The following is a 19,021-nucleotide window of genomic DNA, read 5'->3' as shown; positions in this document are numbered from 1 at the left end:
TGGCCACCCCTTAGGAGTAGGAGTAGAGTAGATCTCGGTGAGTTCTTCAGCAAGTATGGCTGTATCGATCTGGTCGACCTCCACTACTTGTCTGTAAGTATCGTCATGGCTTATACCTCTGTTCAGTATGGCTGCATCGATCCGGTCAACCTCCACTACGACTCTGATATAAGTTAGTTATCAATTCTTGTCTAGTTCAAGTAAGGCTGCATTGATCCGATCGACCTCCACTACTCGAACTAGATTAAGGTAAAGTTATCGGCTCTATCTAAGGGTGGCGTTCTTTCGGATAGATTCATTAAGTTACTGATATTGCTTATTGCTTCCATTATTTATTTAATTTCAGCAATATAACTTCACCCGGTTGAGATTGATCTAGATCGGCCTTATATCTTGTTTAACCCATTGTTTGTTAATCTAAACTGATCTAATCTGCACTATAAACGATGAGTTATATTTTATCGGCTGTTTTATATCAATCTTGATCGTGCAAAGCGTGCGGTTAAGGTATGTCTGATCTTGAGTAGATCTATTGGCTAGCAAAAACTATTATGTGGCCTGTTATCACGGCCTGTGTGATTCTGCCTCACACCCCACTATTAGCACCATGAAGTGGGGATCGTTATTTGATAGATCTGTTCCTGAGAGGGCATGACCTTAACTATGTGCTATGCCTGAATCGGCTGTTTTAGCCGATATCGAGCGCTTTCACAAATAGTTCACTTCATGAGATTGTTGAAGTAGGGATAGGTTGAAAGATGTGTTAGCCCCATGATCTTATTATTGTATTACGACCTGCATGATTCTACCTCATGCCCCACTAGTATTAGTAATAAGTTAGGGTTGTCGAGTCTATTGTTGTTTCTATGGCCTGCATGATTCTGCCTCATGCCCCACTGGTTATAATGATAGATGAGATCTAATATGTTCATTAGATTTATCTTTATTAAATGGTTGAATGATGATGAGCTATTTCTTTTACATGAAAAGGAGTTCGGTTACTCATAGTCATTTGCTTAGCATAAATCAATCATTGTTGACATCTTATTGCCATTGACCAATATTTGTCTAATTAATGATAATGATCATGAATGATAACCGATTCTTCTTACACAACCCATGAGCTTTAATTGATTTATTCTTATGAATATGCTAGAATCGACTATTTAGTCAATCTCCTTTCATATCGGCTCTCAGAGCCGCACATTTGGGACTGTCTAGCAACACCGGCATATTCTGCCCTAAATTACTGATAAACTTTGTCTCCTTGTTAATTGCAGGGTTAAATTGACTGGCATGTCTTAGGAGGAATGCGTAGGATCGACCACCCCTGTGCTAAAGCTAGGTGGATCTCCAGCTCCATCGAGTGGACCCTTCCAGCTTGCTCGTGTGCCCTTGGCATGGGATGAAATTCCGTGCCGACACCATCCTAAAACCCTAATTCATATCCTCCTCATCAGGATCAGAGTCAGCTATTAAGAGAAGATTAGTCCTCCATAGGATCTAGTCTTATAAATAGAAATAGTGAGATATAGAGTGAGGGAAGAGTTTGGAGGTGGTGCCGGCCTATCGGTCCTCTCTCTACGGCTTGTACCTTGGCGGATCCAAGTTCTACTTGAGCTTGCTTCTAAGATTTCTCTAGTAATCAACTTCTGATTCAAGTAAGCATCTTTATATTGTTCATCAAGATCACGACTCTTTTGAGTGCTTGATTCTCTTCCTAGGGGGAGTAAAGTATTAATCGTAAGTGTAAGCATGGTGCTTAAACTTGGGTTAATCATGGATGCACCCAACATTCCGGATTGGTGGTAGCTCGCGAGGGTAACTCTTATAGCCTCATTGAATCATCTGTAGTCCACCTCCCATTTGTAGGCCAAGTAGGACCCAGTTATGAAGGAAATCATCCTCTTCTAGTCTTTCCCAAGTAATGTCCCTAGTTGAATAGTAGAAGACATAGCTTACCGAAGTCAGAACTAGAGAATCTTAGTTATCCTCTCTACACTTCTATTTATCCTAACCTTGTTGCTACCCCTAGTTAAGTTAGATCCGCTATTAGTCTCACACGTTTCCTTGTGGATACGATACTTGGAATACTACCGAGTGAAAGCTACAACGGTATCCGTGTGCTTGCAGATTTATCTGTGTGCGCTAATTTATACCAACAATAGCCATAATAATGATAGCAAATTAAACTCTCAAAACACATAGATCTATCCATATTTAGACAAGATTATGAACACGTGTTATGGTCATGAAAGCTTAAGCAATCGATCAAGGGGCCGATCTAAGTGGTTTTTGTCGTATAGCATGCGAATGTTCAACCACTAAAGCATAAGTAAATCTACAAATCGACCAAACCCAATTTATGGCACTATCAATAGGTCGACCGAATCAATGCAACATTGATAGTAGAATAGCAAACTACAAGCCTAGCGATATATAAATCTACTTATGTTTTGACTGTATCATGGACACGTGCCATACACGTGAAAGCTCAAGCTATCGGCTAAATTAGCCGATAGAAACAGAGCGGATAGATGACATCATGTCTCCGTTAACAAGTAGATCTATTAACCAACAATACCCGATCTAGTGCGCTACTAACAGGTTGATAACAAAGATAGCAAACCAAAGATTGATGACTAACAAACCTATTCCTTAATGGAAATAGGGCTTCAAACACCCACTATGGTCGATCAAGATCAATATAAAACAGTCGATAAACGGGATCTAACGTCAACAGTTGGATTTTAGCGTAAAAACAATCGACAGACGATAGATCAAAAGATGAATCTTTAATCTAGATAGAGCAATTGGTGATATTATGCTAAATAGTAAACTATTTAACACAATATCGATAACCAATCCGTATCAAAATTCGTATGAGATCAAGCCGGACCGATGCAACCATACGAATTTTGATAAGAATCAAATTATAACTTGTATCAGTAATTGTAAGAGATACGAGCCAGATAGATGCAACCTTACAATAACTGATGGTAACTAACTTATACAAAGCTTGCAAGAGGTCAGACCTAACCGATGCAGCCTTATAAACAAAGTATAAGTCATGACGGATACTCAAATAAACTAGAGGTCAGACCTAACTGATGGCATCCATGCTTGCTTGAAGAACTCGCCGAGATCTACTCTACTCCAACTCCTAAAGGTGGCACGGGGCCGAAAAAGTAAAAGTATTTCTTTTGATTGATGTGTGGATGCCTATTACAATAGCCGGGGTTCAATATTTATACCTGAGGCTTGACTACGAGTCTTGGTCGAACAAGACCGGTTACAAAACTTGGAAAAGAGAACAAAACTTTCTAAATTATGATAACTTGGACCTCAATCTTTCCCTTCTATGAAGTCCGACACGTTTTCTTGCTTCATGTCTTCCTTTTCTTGCCGATAGGGCCCATTCCTTTGAGATGATGACATCACCTTATCCAGTCAATTCTGATGGCAATTCAGATAGCCGATCTTGCTGAACATTTTGGCTTTCCTTGATAAATTCTGACCTCAGAGTCTTCTCATCCTGAACCAAATTCCAATGTCAACAGCCGGTGCGATTAATTTTAGAAAGAACTATTCACCCCCTCTACTCTACCGTCTTGACCCTACAGCAGCCCATCACGGCAAGCCAACGACTCCATCATCAGCGCATCAGTGCACCTCTCATGTCATGTTACGCGCCCTGCCAGGAAACGGCCATCATGATCATGAACAACTACCCTGGTCGCTCCAGTGTTGTCTGTTGTAGAAAAGGCGCCATCCGCATTGCATTTGAACCACCCAACTGGGGGTTTTTTCCAGCGGGAATTCATCTTCTGTTGTTTCTCCTTTACCGGATGCAGCAGACACCAGAGGTCATACACTGTATCATGAGCCCATTCCAAAGCTCACCATATCCGGATCGGTTCCTCTCCATTTCTCCTTTTGTTTCACGAGGTGCACAGCGACCACATACCAGATATTATGATGGCTGCATCCCTCTTGTAACATATATGTGGCTACAGGAGATCTGTTGCCCACGTTGCATCATGCAAACAAGGAACCTTCACACCAATGAGGTCCTTAGCCAACTCCCAGAACCTTCTTGCCATAGAGCACTCCACAAGAACGTGCTTGATTGTCCCTCCGGTGCACTACGAATCTCATAGTTTGCAATCCGTTCAATATGCCATTTAAAGAGGTTGTGTCATGCTAGAAGAAAATCATGAAGCACTCTCCATCAGAACACGCACCTTGGGAGGAACGTCCAGCTACCATACATCCTTCCAATCGCCATCAGAGGAAGTATTCAGAACCTCTATGTCTTCTTCTTGCCTCCGACAGTGCTCTAGCAAACGGTATGTATATCAGACTTCGTAGGCGGTGCCATGTTTCTTTGGCTCCCACGACTAGAAATCCTTCCCCCATCCATGGACATTTGTGCCCAGTATAGCTTCTGCGTCAAAATTGCAAAATCTCTCACGTATAAGAGCTTCATTCCACTGGCCGCTGGCTGTTGGAAGTTGTGAAACTATGGTGAGCTGATCATGCCAGATGGATGATTAGAAATCCACCAATCATGCCAGATGTTTGTATTATGACCATCGCCAATTCTTCTTAGCAATCCACACCGAAGAGTATCCCTACCTGCTAGGACAGCACTCCAAGTTTGGCTCGCGTGCCATTTCCAAGTCACAGATAGGAAATCACCATCGTGATAATACTGGCCTTTCAGCACCCTAGCGCAGAACGAGTCTGGTCTCATCATCAAACACCATCCTTGCTTGCCTAACATATCTTTACTATACAAAGGGAGGTCACAAAAACCCAAGTCCCTTGACTCCTTCGCCCGTATTAGTCGTTCCCATCGCATCCAGTGCATACATTGTCCACTGAGCTGCCCCACCAATAGTTGGCAATAGTCATCTTCATCTTGTTGGCGATGCTTAACTCATATTTATACTGCCAACATTTAAGCAAAATAAAACAAATGACAAGGCCAAAACTTAGAATTAGGGCTTTTAACTAACATATTCCACAAGTTTTGGTGTATATATGTTTTGTAGGACTTGTCGGCCCCCTCTACACTTGTACCTCTACGATTGTCTTACTACTTGGAGTAAGAAGCTCGTGTTCAACTTTGGTATTGATTTCTTAAGCAGGTTATCGTTGTTACTACTTACTTGCGAGTTCATCGGCTGGTGGCGGGTGCTCTAGTAGAGGACTCCTGATAAAGACAGAAGTTCCTGACCAATGCTAGAGTAGTGACCGATAGCGTAGACGTGGTGTCTAAGCTATAAGTTACCTTCATTTTCCTCGTATCCTCCGGTTGAGAGGTAGACGGCAGGTGGATGATAGCCATATCCGTCCTTCATAATCCCCTATGTTCGGATACGGCGTAGAGCTATAGGACAGGCATCACTCGGCAGACCAAGTGCGATCTAGTGCCCGAAGTGAGTCTGTAGTAGCAAAGTTATCTTCACTTAATGTTTCTACCATTAGAAGGACCTCACTGCCCGAGTTACTCTTCATCTTATCTTTCTAGGAGAACTGTAACACCCTAAAATTTGCCTCTTTTGAAAATAGGTTTAAAATGATTTAATTCTAAATTTTGTGCTCATGAAATATAGGAAAATAAAATTTTTCATTAAATTAAAATTCATCATAAGGTTTAGCAACATGTTTGTGCATACATGCCCTTGCATTTGATGTATTTGGTTGAGTGGTTTTGATTGAAAATTTAAAATAGTTAAAATTGCTTTTGTAAATGAAAATGGCTTTGAAGTAAAAGAAAAAAAGAAAAGAAAATTTGGAAATAAAAGATTTAAAAAGTTGTATAATTTATTTTCAGAAAACCTACCAAGATGGCTCATTTTTATTTGAGTTGAAAAAGTATATTCAAAACTCTATTTGGCTTACATTTGAAATTGGTTTTGAAAATAAGATAGAAAAAATGGAAAAAGGAAAACTCACTCTCTTCCTCTCCCCTCTACACCGGCCTATTCTGCTATCTGTGCTGGCCCGTTATCCCCGCCTTGGCTTCGGCCCACTTCTGCGCGCCGGTCCATCTCCTCCTTCTGCGCCGGCCCAGCTGCCCGCGCCACGCGTTCCCTCACTTCCTCTCTTCTCTCTATTCGTCCGCAGGCCCAGCTCGCCGAGGCCCGTCCAGCGGCAGCTATGCCCGCGCGGCCTTCTCTCTTTGGTTCACTAACAACCCAGTTCCCCACGCCTTGTGTCACCGCCACCTTGGGCCCGCGCGTCAGCATCATCTTCCCCATCTCGTGTCCAACACGGACACTCCGTCCGCCGAAGGAGTCCGTGCTCGTTCCGCCCCGCTTTGGTGTCTTGTGCCGCAAGCCGTCTCGCCCCATAAGTAGTAGCCTCCGCCACTGTGCCGTCCCCCCCACCAAGGTCTAGGAGCACCAGCCGTGCTGCTAGGAACCCCAGTGCCACCCCTAATTCCGCCGAGAAGAAGCTATCACCGCCGGGTCGTCCTGCCGTCCTAACATCACGGTAAGCACGTCCTAGAGCCTATAGCCGAGCTCTCTAACCCGTACAACCCCTTTTCTCCCTTTGTTTCCCTCTATGCTGCCTTGTTCCACATAGGAGTTGCTCCGCCGCCGCCATAGATCATCGCCAGCTTGCTCCTGCTCGCCCATAGCTGCTGTAGATGGCCGAATTGAGTTTGGCGCCTCCCAATCTTGCTCCCTGTGCCAAAATCCGAGCCTAATTGAATCTGTAGGCGTTTTCCCCTTTTACACCGACTGAGTAATGTCAACGCTGGCGAGAAATCGCCGCCGATCAGCCCCTGTTCCGGCCACTTTTCCCTCCCGTGCTACCCTGGCCGTTTGATTCCGATCTAACGGCTGAAAATAGAAGATACCCCTTCACGCGGCCATTTTTTCTAAAAAGTCCCTACGCTTTTCAATAATAGCACCCGCAGTCCAAAACGTCTTTCTAGATTTTGTTTTCTTCTTTGGAAAGCGTATTTTCGTCGGTTTAAGGTCCAAAATACGTTTTCACCTATTTACAGTTTTGCCACTAATCTTGTTTTAGCCATAACTTCTCCGTTTTAACTCTGATTTGATCCGTTTAAAATGTGTTAGGTTCGTAATTAAGTAATCTACATGTTAATACTACTGATAGATATGTTTTTAACTTTTAAAATTCGAGGTTAGATTTAATCTATTATTTTATTAAAGAAAATCTTGTTTATTTCATATCTTCTGTGTTTTAACTCCGTTTTAGCTCATTTAAGTTGTGTTAGATTCACAGCGACAAGATCTACGTGTTAGTAACAATGGTTATCACTGTCGCTATTTCTGGAATTTCATGATTTAAATCATATCTTGAATAATGACTATGCAACTGGGTTTTATAAATAAAATATAATTTGTTTCACTTTAGTATTATAATTCAAACTTAACTTTGACTTAATTTATATTACCTATAAAATATCCTATATATGTTTTCATATAATTAAAACACACGAAGCTAATGGTTTTATGAGTGGATCTCTCGGTAGTTGTATCTTTTCAACCGTAGCTTCGGTTATTGTGCTCTTCGCGTCTATGTGTTCGTAGCGAGACGTAGATTCGTTTTGCAAACTTTTCATCTTGATTTTATGATTGGTGTACTGTTCTAATTTAGATCTATTATTTGCTTCATGTATGATTGTATGGATGCTTGTGTGGTGCTTTATGATTACATCCAGTCGGTGAGATATACGTGGTGATCAAGAAGAAGAAGAACATTGAAGATTAAAGCTTACCGAAGGATCAGTGTTTAAGGCAAGTATAGCATGGGATCTTCCTTGTTGTCCTATACACCTTTAATCATTTAATTCATATTGCATGTGTCTACCTTGACTACCACTAAGGATTTCCTAGTACTTTGTACCTTGTGCCTAGATTCCTATGGGAAATTGCATTGGGTAGTTTGATGCTAGTGCTCAATTACAACCATGATCTTGTGACTTGACTAATGGTATATGCAATAAACATTAAAAGATACTTTTTAGCAACATGGAACAAGGGGGCTAGAGCATTGGGCTGTTTTTTATGGTGCTCTAGATTCCTCTCCCTAAGGACTTATCTGTAAGTGATCATCCGGGACTTACAGTACAGCTGTGAGGGCTACATGGCTCTGGCTTTAGCTCAGTATGAGGACCTTTTCTAGCTTATTAGAGGTTACCTTTATTGGCATAAGAATGGCTTGCTGAATCGGGTATAGGACAGCCTCTATCCCCTTATGTATAGGCTGCATGTCATTGTGCCATCGGGAAGGGGGTTCCTACATCTGTTTGTCGAGTGAATCTAATGGCCCTAACTTGTTAGATGAACCTTTGAAAGGATTCATAGTGAACCCTACCGACCTTCGTTGGTAGCGGGTCAAGAGGCTGATCACCTTGGGCAAAAGGGTAAATTAAGACTCATAGTGAAAGTGTACAACCTCTACGGAGTGTAAAACCTGGTATATCAGTCGTGCTCATGGTCACGAGCGGCCTTGGAACATTTACGGAATAGATGATGAACACTGATGATACTAATGATAAAGATGCTCATTAATGATTACTGTTTATGCTATTCATTATTCATGTTTACCTGATCATGTGTTTACGGGCTTGTGAAAAACTTGTTGCTACTCAATTGTTAAAAGATGACTCATTAAAAGCTAATCGCAGCAAACCAGTGTCATCCTTTTGAGCCTCATGAACCCCATGTTATATTTGTGGAGTATGACATGTACTTATGCTTGCTTTATTTTTTTAATTATTTGGATAAAAATCCCGGATGGGTACCAGATTGCTAGTCTGGAGGAGTTAGGCTTGTGATCAACCAGTTAGTTGTCCCTGTGGATTTGGAGTCTTCGCCTAAAGATCAGTGTTGTCTTTCCGCTGTCTATACTCTAAGGTTATATTATTTATACTAATACGTTATGAATTTAAGCATTGTCTATTGATATTACCCTTATTTGTAGCTATATGTGAGATTTGACTTTCTGGGCTCACATATAGTGTGTATCTGGTTTTGTTCTTATAACCGGATGCTACAAGAACTAGCTAAGAGATTACTTACACATCCGTTCCTTTGGGAAAATACGATACCCTGAATACTTCCGGATGAAGTGCTATAACGGTGTATCTATGCGCTTGCGGATTTCCTCTACTTATGCCAAGAAACACCAACAAGCATTTCTGGCGCCGTTGTAATGGAACGGTTGTTGTTTTAGTCTACGAACCTAGTTCGCTCGTGTATCCTTCATTTTTACCTTTCTTTTCTTTTTACTCTTTTCCAATGGAGCAACCTACCATTCAAAACCTTTCTGCTCCAAAGGGTGAGTTCATAGAACCACCACAATCATCGAAGCCAATCACAGCTTCTAGTTATGAACTCTGCCCTAGCTTCAAAGCCATGGTTCGGGAACAAACCTTCTTGGGGTTAGATTATGAAAACCCCTACTATTGGTTTTATTAACTTGTCACTTGTTTAAGTAGCCACCTAATGTTGTTGACATTTCTAAGCATCATTTTCACTAAGTTGTCATCCCTAGCTATGATGCTAGAAATGCTTGTTGGTACTACTTAGCCTCACTACTAGAATGATACTAAGAAGTACTTCTAATATTTTATGTGACTAGAAAGAATATATATATGAAAAGGAATCTGTAAACGCATAGATAATTATACCATTGTAGCACTTCACCCAGGAGTATTCCAGGTATCATTATTTATAATTTTACCACATGGAAGGACGGGTAGTTGGAATGTATTGATAACTTATGCATATGATGGAGAGATAAACCATAACCAAACTTCTACTCATAATAGGGTTAAGTCAAGAGATAAATAAGTAATGATAAATGATCACTTAGAGTACTCCTTTGTAAGACATTAGCATTGCCAAGTAGAATATTAGAGGAATATTTCTTAAGTCATTCTTAATTACAAGTCAAAGCATACATTGATTAGTGCAATTACACGTAGTAGTCATGGTAAAGATCAACTTCATATCTACACATAAGGGATATTAGTAAGGAAGATTAAGAACAGAGCTTGTGTTCCTTTGTAACTAGATCCTACTTGCCCTATATTTGGGGAGTGGACTACAAAGGACTCAACAAGAGTGTCACATCCATGATCTACCACATGGCTCGGAGTATAGGGTGCATCCATAGGTAAACATCGTATAAGCACCACTGTTGATGGTAGTTAACAACCATTATAAACCATCAATGTAACTTATATAAGGGCATAAATATAATTACCAACGAAGGTCTAGGGGTTTAAACTAACAAATTATATGAGCTTTGGTGAATCTGTATTTTTTGCAGGGTTTATCCAGAAAACCGTTAAGGCGGACCTAGATGTTAGACTTAATCGTGCTTATCCACAGCGAAAATAACCCCATAAGGTTCCAGAAGACTCAAGAGGACACCACACCGAAGCGGAGGGCGAGACACCGCCAGGTGGGGCTAGCCAGCCCCTCCTGCAGGACAACTGGTCCCTGGGGCCCACCTATTAGCCCCCGTTGTTATGTCGGTTCTCCACCGCCTCCTAGATAGCAACTACGCCATTTATTCAAGTTGGTTTGATCCAAGGGCTCAGGATTGACACTCCGTCCTATATATACAAGTCCCTGCCACCACCTGAGGCATAAGTCATTTGAGAAGATAGAAACCCTAATCATCCTCATAGCTCCACCATATTCTAGGGCATAGCTAGTTAGGCTAGGTCTAGAGGGAGGCAAGCAGGCTTCGCTTGGATTCCCGATCGTGTCAAAAGCATGGTTTGGTATAATCTTTGTACCCCCTCTCTTTTCTATCTCTCATTAGTTTTATATGTTTGCTACAATTGTTATGACATTCATCTTCATATTTATCATATTCCTAGTTATAATGTTCATCATCTACTTTGATTATATGCTTAGTATAGTTAGATTATCATCATATTCATGCATAAGTTTGGATAGCGCTTGCTCCAAAGTACACGGGGTGAGTGGATGACATTAAGTAAGTGTGGTGCTTATACATTGTTTATCTACGGATACACCCTATATTTTGGGCCATGTTGTAGATCGTGGATGTGACACTCCTATTGAGTCCTTTGTAGTCCACTCCCTAAATATAGGTATACAAGTGGGATCTAGTAATGAAGGAAGACAAGCTCTATTCTTAATCTTCCCTAGTAATATCTCTTATGTGTAGATATGAAGTTGATCTTAGCCATGACTACTAGGTGTAATTGCACTAATCAATATATGCTTTGACTTGTAATTAAGAATAACTTAGGAATTATTCCTCTAATATTCTACTTAACCATGCTAATGTCATAGAAAGTACTCTGAGTGATCAATGATTAGTTATTATGCACTATTCATATATAATTTACCTCTTGACTTAGCCCTATTATGAGTAGAATATTGGTTATGGTTTACTTCTCCATCAATATCATAAGATATCAATCATGTCCTTGTTAGACCTTTCCTATGGTAAAAATATAAATAATGATACCTAGAATACTCCCGGGTGAAGTGCTATAATGGTATATTATCTGTGCGCTTGCATATTCCTTTCATTTATATATTCTTTCAAGTCACATGAAATATTAAAGTACTTCTTAGTATCATTCTAGAAGTGGCACTAGGTAGTACCAACAAGCATTTCTAGGCACCAACACTAGGGATGACAACTAAGTAAAACATGCTAAGGAATGTCAACAGTATAGGGTGACTACTTAAAACAAGTGACATGTAACACCCTAGGTGTTAAGCTTGCATTGCATGATCATGAGCATCAAGCATTCATATTTAAGCTTTTACATTTGAAACATGTGATTGAAACATATGAAACATGTGTGTTATTTTATGTTTCTTTGTATATATGCATATGGTCATGAGTGAATACATGTATATGGTTGATGTGAGTCACTAAAACATCTTAGCTACACTTAGGATGACTAATGGAACATTGTTCATGAAGATCACTTTGTCTAATCAAGTCCTTAAGTGATGCTATGTATGTTGACCTGGAAAGTGAAATGTGTAACCAATGTATGAAATGTTTGTGTGACCTTATGAATAGCTTAAACATGTTTAGAATGTCATTATGAACAACTTTGGTATTCATGACTGAGGGTAATTTGGTCACTAAGTCATAGTTCAAGTGTTAGTCGTCATTTAAATGTAGTAGGATTGACCTAGTTTGAACGATATGATAGAGACTTTGCATGGATGTGTGCACTAAAGTAAAGTTGTAGTATTTGATGAGAGGAACAAATTTTATTTTTGGGTCATGAGCTAATTATGTGCATAGCTTAGTCTTTTTGAGGTCACAAAATTCAACATTTTGCTGTTTTTCAAAATAAAAAATTTCGCTAAGTCATTTTCGACTGACAGTGTGACGAGCTCAACTTTAGGCTGATTTTACTCCCTAACCATCAAGAATTAGGACTTGATTTCTAAATAAGATTTATAGCTGGTACATAGCTCTACAAATTTGATTTTAGTGTCGTTCACTGAATCGCTCTGGATCGATAGAATTAGCGTCTTGAAATCGTGTTGTAAGGCGCTTGAACGGGCACTGACGAATGCCGTGCTGCACCGGTTCGTGGCCGATCAGCCACAGACGCTGGCCGTCGTGTGGAGGAAATGAAGCCGCGCATCACCGTTGCCCTGACCAGCTAGGCTATGCTGAGCCAGAGTGCGCCTTCACCCTCCCCAGCATCCGCCCGTGATGCTCGTGCTCCCATTTGCATTTCCCTGCCTCCTCCTTCGCCGTAGCACTCGTTCACAGCAGCCGCCGCAGCGCCGAGCTCGCGCCATCGCTTTGCCGGCCACCCAGCTTGCCCACATCACTACTCCCCCACCGTAGCCACTCCACCGTGATCCCACTGTCTCACCACGCTCACATTTCTCGCTAGCCACGCACAGTAAGGCTTCCGTGCCACGTTCGCCCTCACCGGTGTTCCATCGCCATGCTTCGTTGTCGTGGCCGGGATGCTTCCGTCCATTGTGTGCCATGATAGTGTTTGCTCTGGTTTCACCATAGCCTATAGATGCTTGGCCGAGCCCTAGTTTGAGTCTCCGTGGTCACCTTCGGTGTATCGCCGTCGACCCGCACTGTCGTGCCACCATGGCCGCCACCGTCGAGCTTAGCTTCACTAATCAGTCCACCTAGCTACCATATCGGGTGCTGCAAGGTCGCGAGGGTCACCATAGTTCCTGTTCCAGTCATCGGAGAAGCCACCGTCGATGAAACTCCAGCCGTCCTACGCGTTCCTCTATTTTTGCCACCGCTGACGTGTGGGGTCGACTGACCTACGGGTCCAGCCTGTCAGCTGACACATTTTCAAAGGATAGTTCATTTATTTTTAGAATTTCATGCTAACTTTGAAAAATGATAAGTTGAGTTGTGGTGATCCAAATCTTGTGAAACAAATTTTGTTGTGTCCCTCATGAAGTGTAGTGTTTTATAAAAATATGATAGGTACAGTCTCCAATGTTTTTATTAAGTATTAAAATGCATTTATATAAATGCTTTTTGTATGTTTACAATTTTGTAAATTATATATCTTGAGCTAGAAATCTCCTAAAATTGTGATTCCAATTTTGTTGGTTTTGTATTGACATGCTCTACCTAGTAAAAATATTAAGCTTGTTGTAAACTTGATTTAAATATGGTCTTTCTATTTATTTATTAATAAATGGCATTTTCTATGGAAATTTGTAGGGATAAAAATATGTAATATATTGCTATGCAAATTTCTGTACAGTAGTATGGCACTAATATGAATCTAGGAAAATATATAATCTGTTGCTTGACACTTTTCTATAGGGTTTACTATTTTCACTAAATTGACCCATGCTAGCTTATCATTTTTTTCTAGGATGTTATACATGTGCAAATGGTATGAAATTTTCACAATAGCCTATTGTGAGCATTAGGAGTCTACTGTAATTTTCTAAGAATTTATTGTGCATATTTTGGTGTATCTTTATTATTTACCCTAATTATTTAATTAAATTAATAAAGGCATTTAAGTAATTAAATTGGGGTTGAGCATGATGTTTTCTATGATTCTTGTGATGCATAGTAACCGTTGATGTTCATTGTAAGGTGTAGAAGCCATTGATTGTTTGCAACTAACTAATTTCACTTTATAATTCAAATACAAGGCTGCATGTATAGTTTTGATTGTGTGGATGATTTCATATGGATAATCGTCTTTTCTGTAAAACTTATTAATAACAATGTTGTAGATAACTTACTAGTCTACCTTGTGTTAAATTTTCACAGTCATATGACTTAGGGTTTTAGAGTTATAGCTGTTACAAGTTTGCTTGTCCAAAATGTTTACTTTCTGGATAGATTTTATTGAATGATTTGTTTGCCCTATATAACTGTTGAATCACAGTAAGAGTCTTAAAAGAAAGTTGTAGACAATTTCTTAAGCTTTCCAGAATGTCCACAACCATATGATTTTGATGTATATAACTCCAGTTATAAGTAAAACAAGTAGCTACTGTTTTGTGGTGTAGTAAATGAATTGTTGAAGTGTTTGATTAAGTAATCAAGAAGAGATATGCACCTACTTAGTAAAATATGATGCACTTGTTATTACTTTAACACCATACTATTAAGATACTTACACGAATGCATTCATCATGTGTCATTATACTATACTTGTCAGCATGTATGCATTCGTAATATCTTATGCCATATTCATGCATCTAGGATCGACAGAGGAGATAACATTGCTAAAATTCAACGAAGGAGAGGAAGGGGACTAGCAGGAGATTCCTCAAGCCGCAGCTCCCAAAGAAGAGAGCAGACCCCAGAAGAGCTTCCGAAGTGCCCTGACCGCCGCCCCACTTCTTTTCTGAAAGGCAAGCCCCAAAGCATTCTAAGCCTCCCTAATGTTTTATAAAATATCACTTGAGTTCTTTAATGATTGATGCTTTAGGTTATAAGAGTTGATTGGAACCATTTGATGCATATAATTTCCTTGTCTAGAAATATACCTTTAACCCTATGTAGGTCTAGGATCGAATATATGCTTAGCCATGCTTAGACCGGTAGAAGTCGGGTGATTTCCTATCACCTGCGAGATATAGGTGGATACCAAAGCACGGTTGGCTATATTTGCTATCATAGAAAAGATCCATGGAGTAATGTAAATCAGAGGCCAGGTGGAGTCTATGCGTAGGTTGACTCATGTGATTCCGTCTAGTGCCAATTAAGGATTGTATCGTATGTTGGCACTGTATTAAACTAAGTTGGCAAATGCTACTTTCGAACTTAATTTGCTTCCGCTATTATCTATCAAACTTGGTTTGTAATAACTTTGTTTCATACTCTGATAATGGAAATGTATCTGCGAACTTTATGTAATATATGATATGTATGTTGAATCATGTACGATCTTGGTTGTTTGTGGATCGTTTATCGAGACCCATCATGGTACTCGATAGACTACCGGGTTTATATGGGCTCAAGTATGACAGTGCGACCGCTTGCGGGCTACCATTGTACTTGTGCTCTTATAAATTAGTCGATTCTACTGACAGCTGGCATCAGAGCAAGATTCAACGTTAATTGTCACATGTATATTTAAAACAAAGGGTTTTGTTTTCCAAAATCATTTTCTAGCAACTAATAACTATATAAATAGGTATTTGAAATCTAAAGTGTGACAGTGATCACTTTTCCTTATGCCCAAATTAAGGACTATTAGGTGGCTATTTAAGTACTAACTTGGGGCTTTTATTTTCATCGTCCATACGGCGTGCTATTGTATGGATGCCATTCACTTGAATGGTAATGTATGGATCAAATGCCTCTACGCCAAGGTAAGAAGGTAAGTTGATGAGTGGCATGACCGCAAGATGTGAGCAGTGTGGTCGAGGAGAGTTAGCTTTGGTACGGCTATGTATGCATGCTTGCATGTGTATATGGTGCGTATTTAATTGTGGGTATAAACTATCATTGGGTAGCTTTGATACGGAAGTATATGTATGGGTATACATATATGGAAGTATTTAAATTTACATTCTACATATATAATTGTGGGGTTTGGGCTGAAATGAAACTCTTATGCAGGTACACTAACAACAAAACATGTAGCTCGACTAGCTTCGCTATATATGAGAGAACGTATGTATGCCACTGTGTATGTCGTTAGAAATATTATTTTTCCTAAGTTTGTGAGAACGTATGGAATGTGCATGCATCAAGATAATAAGTAATCAATACTTACATTGTTCCTCCCCTTATAAATTTCTTACTCGGTTATGTAACTCTTATCCATTATGACCTTGTCTCACAAAAGTTGTACATGTTGATGGTACAGATGGCAGCACCAGTGGGATGTGAGAATTTCTTGATGGTTTTTGGAACTCCTGCCTTGCTTTGGAGAGTTTTGCACTTTGCAGGGTACCATGAGCCGCCCCTTTATCATTGGAATGAAGAGTACTTAGAGGGACAACCATGGTATGAGGTGAGCCTAACCATACCTAGCCCGCACACAGGCAACTTTCTGGTAGGAGTGGAAGGCAGAATCTGAGGGAAGAACTCCTTGGGAGGCTGCCCAAGTAGTGGCCTTCGAGGTATTGAGTTAGATCTATCAGCAGCATAGGGATGCACTTACCGGTAGTGCCAGCTGGTATGTTTCCTTAGGTGGATCCATCTATAGCAATATGGGAACACTGCAACCATAATGCATTGATCCAAGATCGGGATGAGTGGGCCAATAGCTATAGTCCCGCCATGAGTGCCATGTTTGCGGTGATGAAGATGTTCTATACACGCCAGGACACCAGAAATTTCTGGCAAGGAATCATGCACCGCTTGTATGGACAAGCTCATGAGAGCTGAAGCCACACAACATAAGCTCAAGAAGCATGTGCACAAGCATAAGAAGGCAGCTAGTGAGGCCCAATGGGAATCTGACCAAGCCTATGTAGCTTTGGGCAATCTGCATACCCAAATGGAGCAAGTGGATCAATAGAGAGCAGCAGCCCAAGAAGCTAGAGCGGATGATCAAGCATTGCTTGTAGGACTATGAGAGCAGCTAGATGCCGCCCGTGCCAAGGCATCCATAGCTACGCGACAGCGGGACACAGCAAACAATCATGCCACTATAGCAAAAATAGAACGAGATAGGCACCGCGCCATAAGTGCCATGTAGGACCATGCTGAGAGGGATTTGTGTCGGCAGCTTGTGATGAGGACATCGCCACACTGGACACACCAACGCCATGGTCTTCCCCAAGTTGCAATTCGTTCCCAACTCAGCTGCCATGTCGCCCTCGGATTCAGCAGACACGTCGTCACTGTTTCGGTCATAATTTTCTCATACGACATCGAAACGGGCCGTTCTTAGATGCGTTGGAAAGGGGACGACTACGCCGTCGTTTTGGATCTGGTCCCAGCTCCAGAAGGTCCATGGATCATTCTGTGTGACCACGGCAAGGTGCTGCGTCACCTATTTGGGCCAACTTGGCCATGTATCGTGTCGGGCCTTAAGCCCAAGTTGTGGGCGCCCAACCCCTGGCCATCCCCAACCCTAGGTCGAGTCTTAGACTATAAACACAGCCGCCGCCGCTGCTACACAATTGGGTTTTATTTAGAGTTTAGTTTTCCATCGAGAAACTGAATCGTTCATTGTAACTGTGGTGACAAATGCCTTTTACAGTGATCTAGGGGCCCCCGTTCTTGATCTCCTCCACTGTGTCGATTAGTCCTTTGGAACCGAGTTCTTGAATCCTCTATTGATATTCGCGTCATTCATATTTGCAATTTCAGATTGCGTGTTTTACCTTCTTGCTTGTGCTCTTCGATTCGCTTGCAGGAAAAGCCTTCTTGGCGAGGTCAATCAAGTTGTGCTTGGTTGATAACCAATGGAGCAGTGGTGTAACGGTTGTAGGGTTCGAATCGCATCTGATTTGAAGCCAGATCGCCAATGTCGAGATCTCCACAAAATTCGAACTTACCGGCTACCTCTCGGAAGATCCGGGCCTGTACTCATCAATTGGTATCAGATATTTCAGGTTTACCGCGAGGTATAATCTCGTTTGCCTTAGATTCATATTTGTTCATTACCTAGAGTCCACAAAAAGCCCAAAAATATTTCAATTTCCGCTGTCCTATCGATTGATGAGTATAGGCCCTGATCTTCTGAGAGGTAGCCGGTAAGTTCGATTTTGTGGAGATCTCGACATTGGCGATCCGGCTTCAAATCAGACAGTGATTCGAACCCTGCAACCAGTTACACCACTGCTCCGTTGGTTATCAACCAAGCACAACTTGATTGACCTCGCCAAGAAGGCTTTTCCTGCAAGCGAATCGAAGAGCACAAGCAAGAAGGTAAAACACGCAATCTGAAATTGCAAATATGAATGACGCGAATATCAATAGAGGATTCAAGAACTCGGTTCCAAAGGACTAATCGACACAGTGGAGGAGATCAAGAACGGGGGCCCTGGATCACTGTAAAAGGATTTGTCACCACAGTTACAATGAACGATTCAGTTTCTCGATGGAAAACTAAACTCTAAACAAAACCCAATTGTGTAGCAGCGGCGGTGGCTGTATTTATAGTCTAAGACTCGACCTAGGGTTGGGGACGGCCAGGGGTTGGGCGCTCACAACTTGGGCTTAAGGCCCGACATGATACACGGCCAAGTTGGCCCAAATAGGTGACGCAGCACCTTGCCGTGGTCACACAGAATGATCCACGGACCTTCTGGAGCTGGGACCAGATCCAAAACGACGGCGTCGTCGTCCCCTTTCCAACGCATCCAAGAACGGCCCGTTTCGATGTCGTATGAGAAAGTTATGACCGAAATAGTGACGACGTGTCTGCTGAATCCGAGGGCGACGTGGCAGCTGAGTTGGGAACGAATTGCAACTTGGGGAAGACCATGGCGTCGGTGTGTCCAGTGTGGCGATGTCCTCATCATCCTCCCCTTCTCGAATTGGAGTCGTCCTTGACTCCATCTTGGTGATGTCCTCATCATCTTGCATAGGCTCA

The sequence above is a fragment of the Miscanthus floridulus genome, chromosome 8 (assembly GCF_019320115.1).
Source record: "Miscanthus floridulus cultivar M001 chromosome 8, ASM1932011v1, whole genome shotgun sequence".
NCBI lineage: Eukaryota > Viridiplantae > Streptophyta > Magnoliopsida > Poales > Poaceae > Miscanthus > Miscanthus floridulus.
This window is presented reverse-complemented; position numbering follows the sequence as displayed.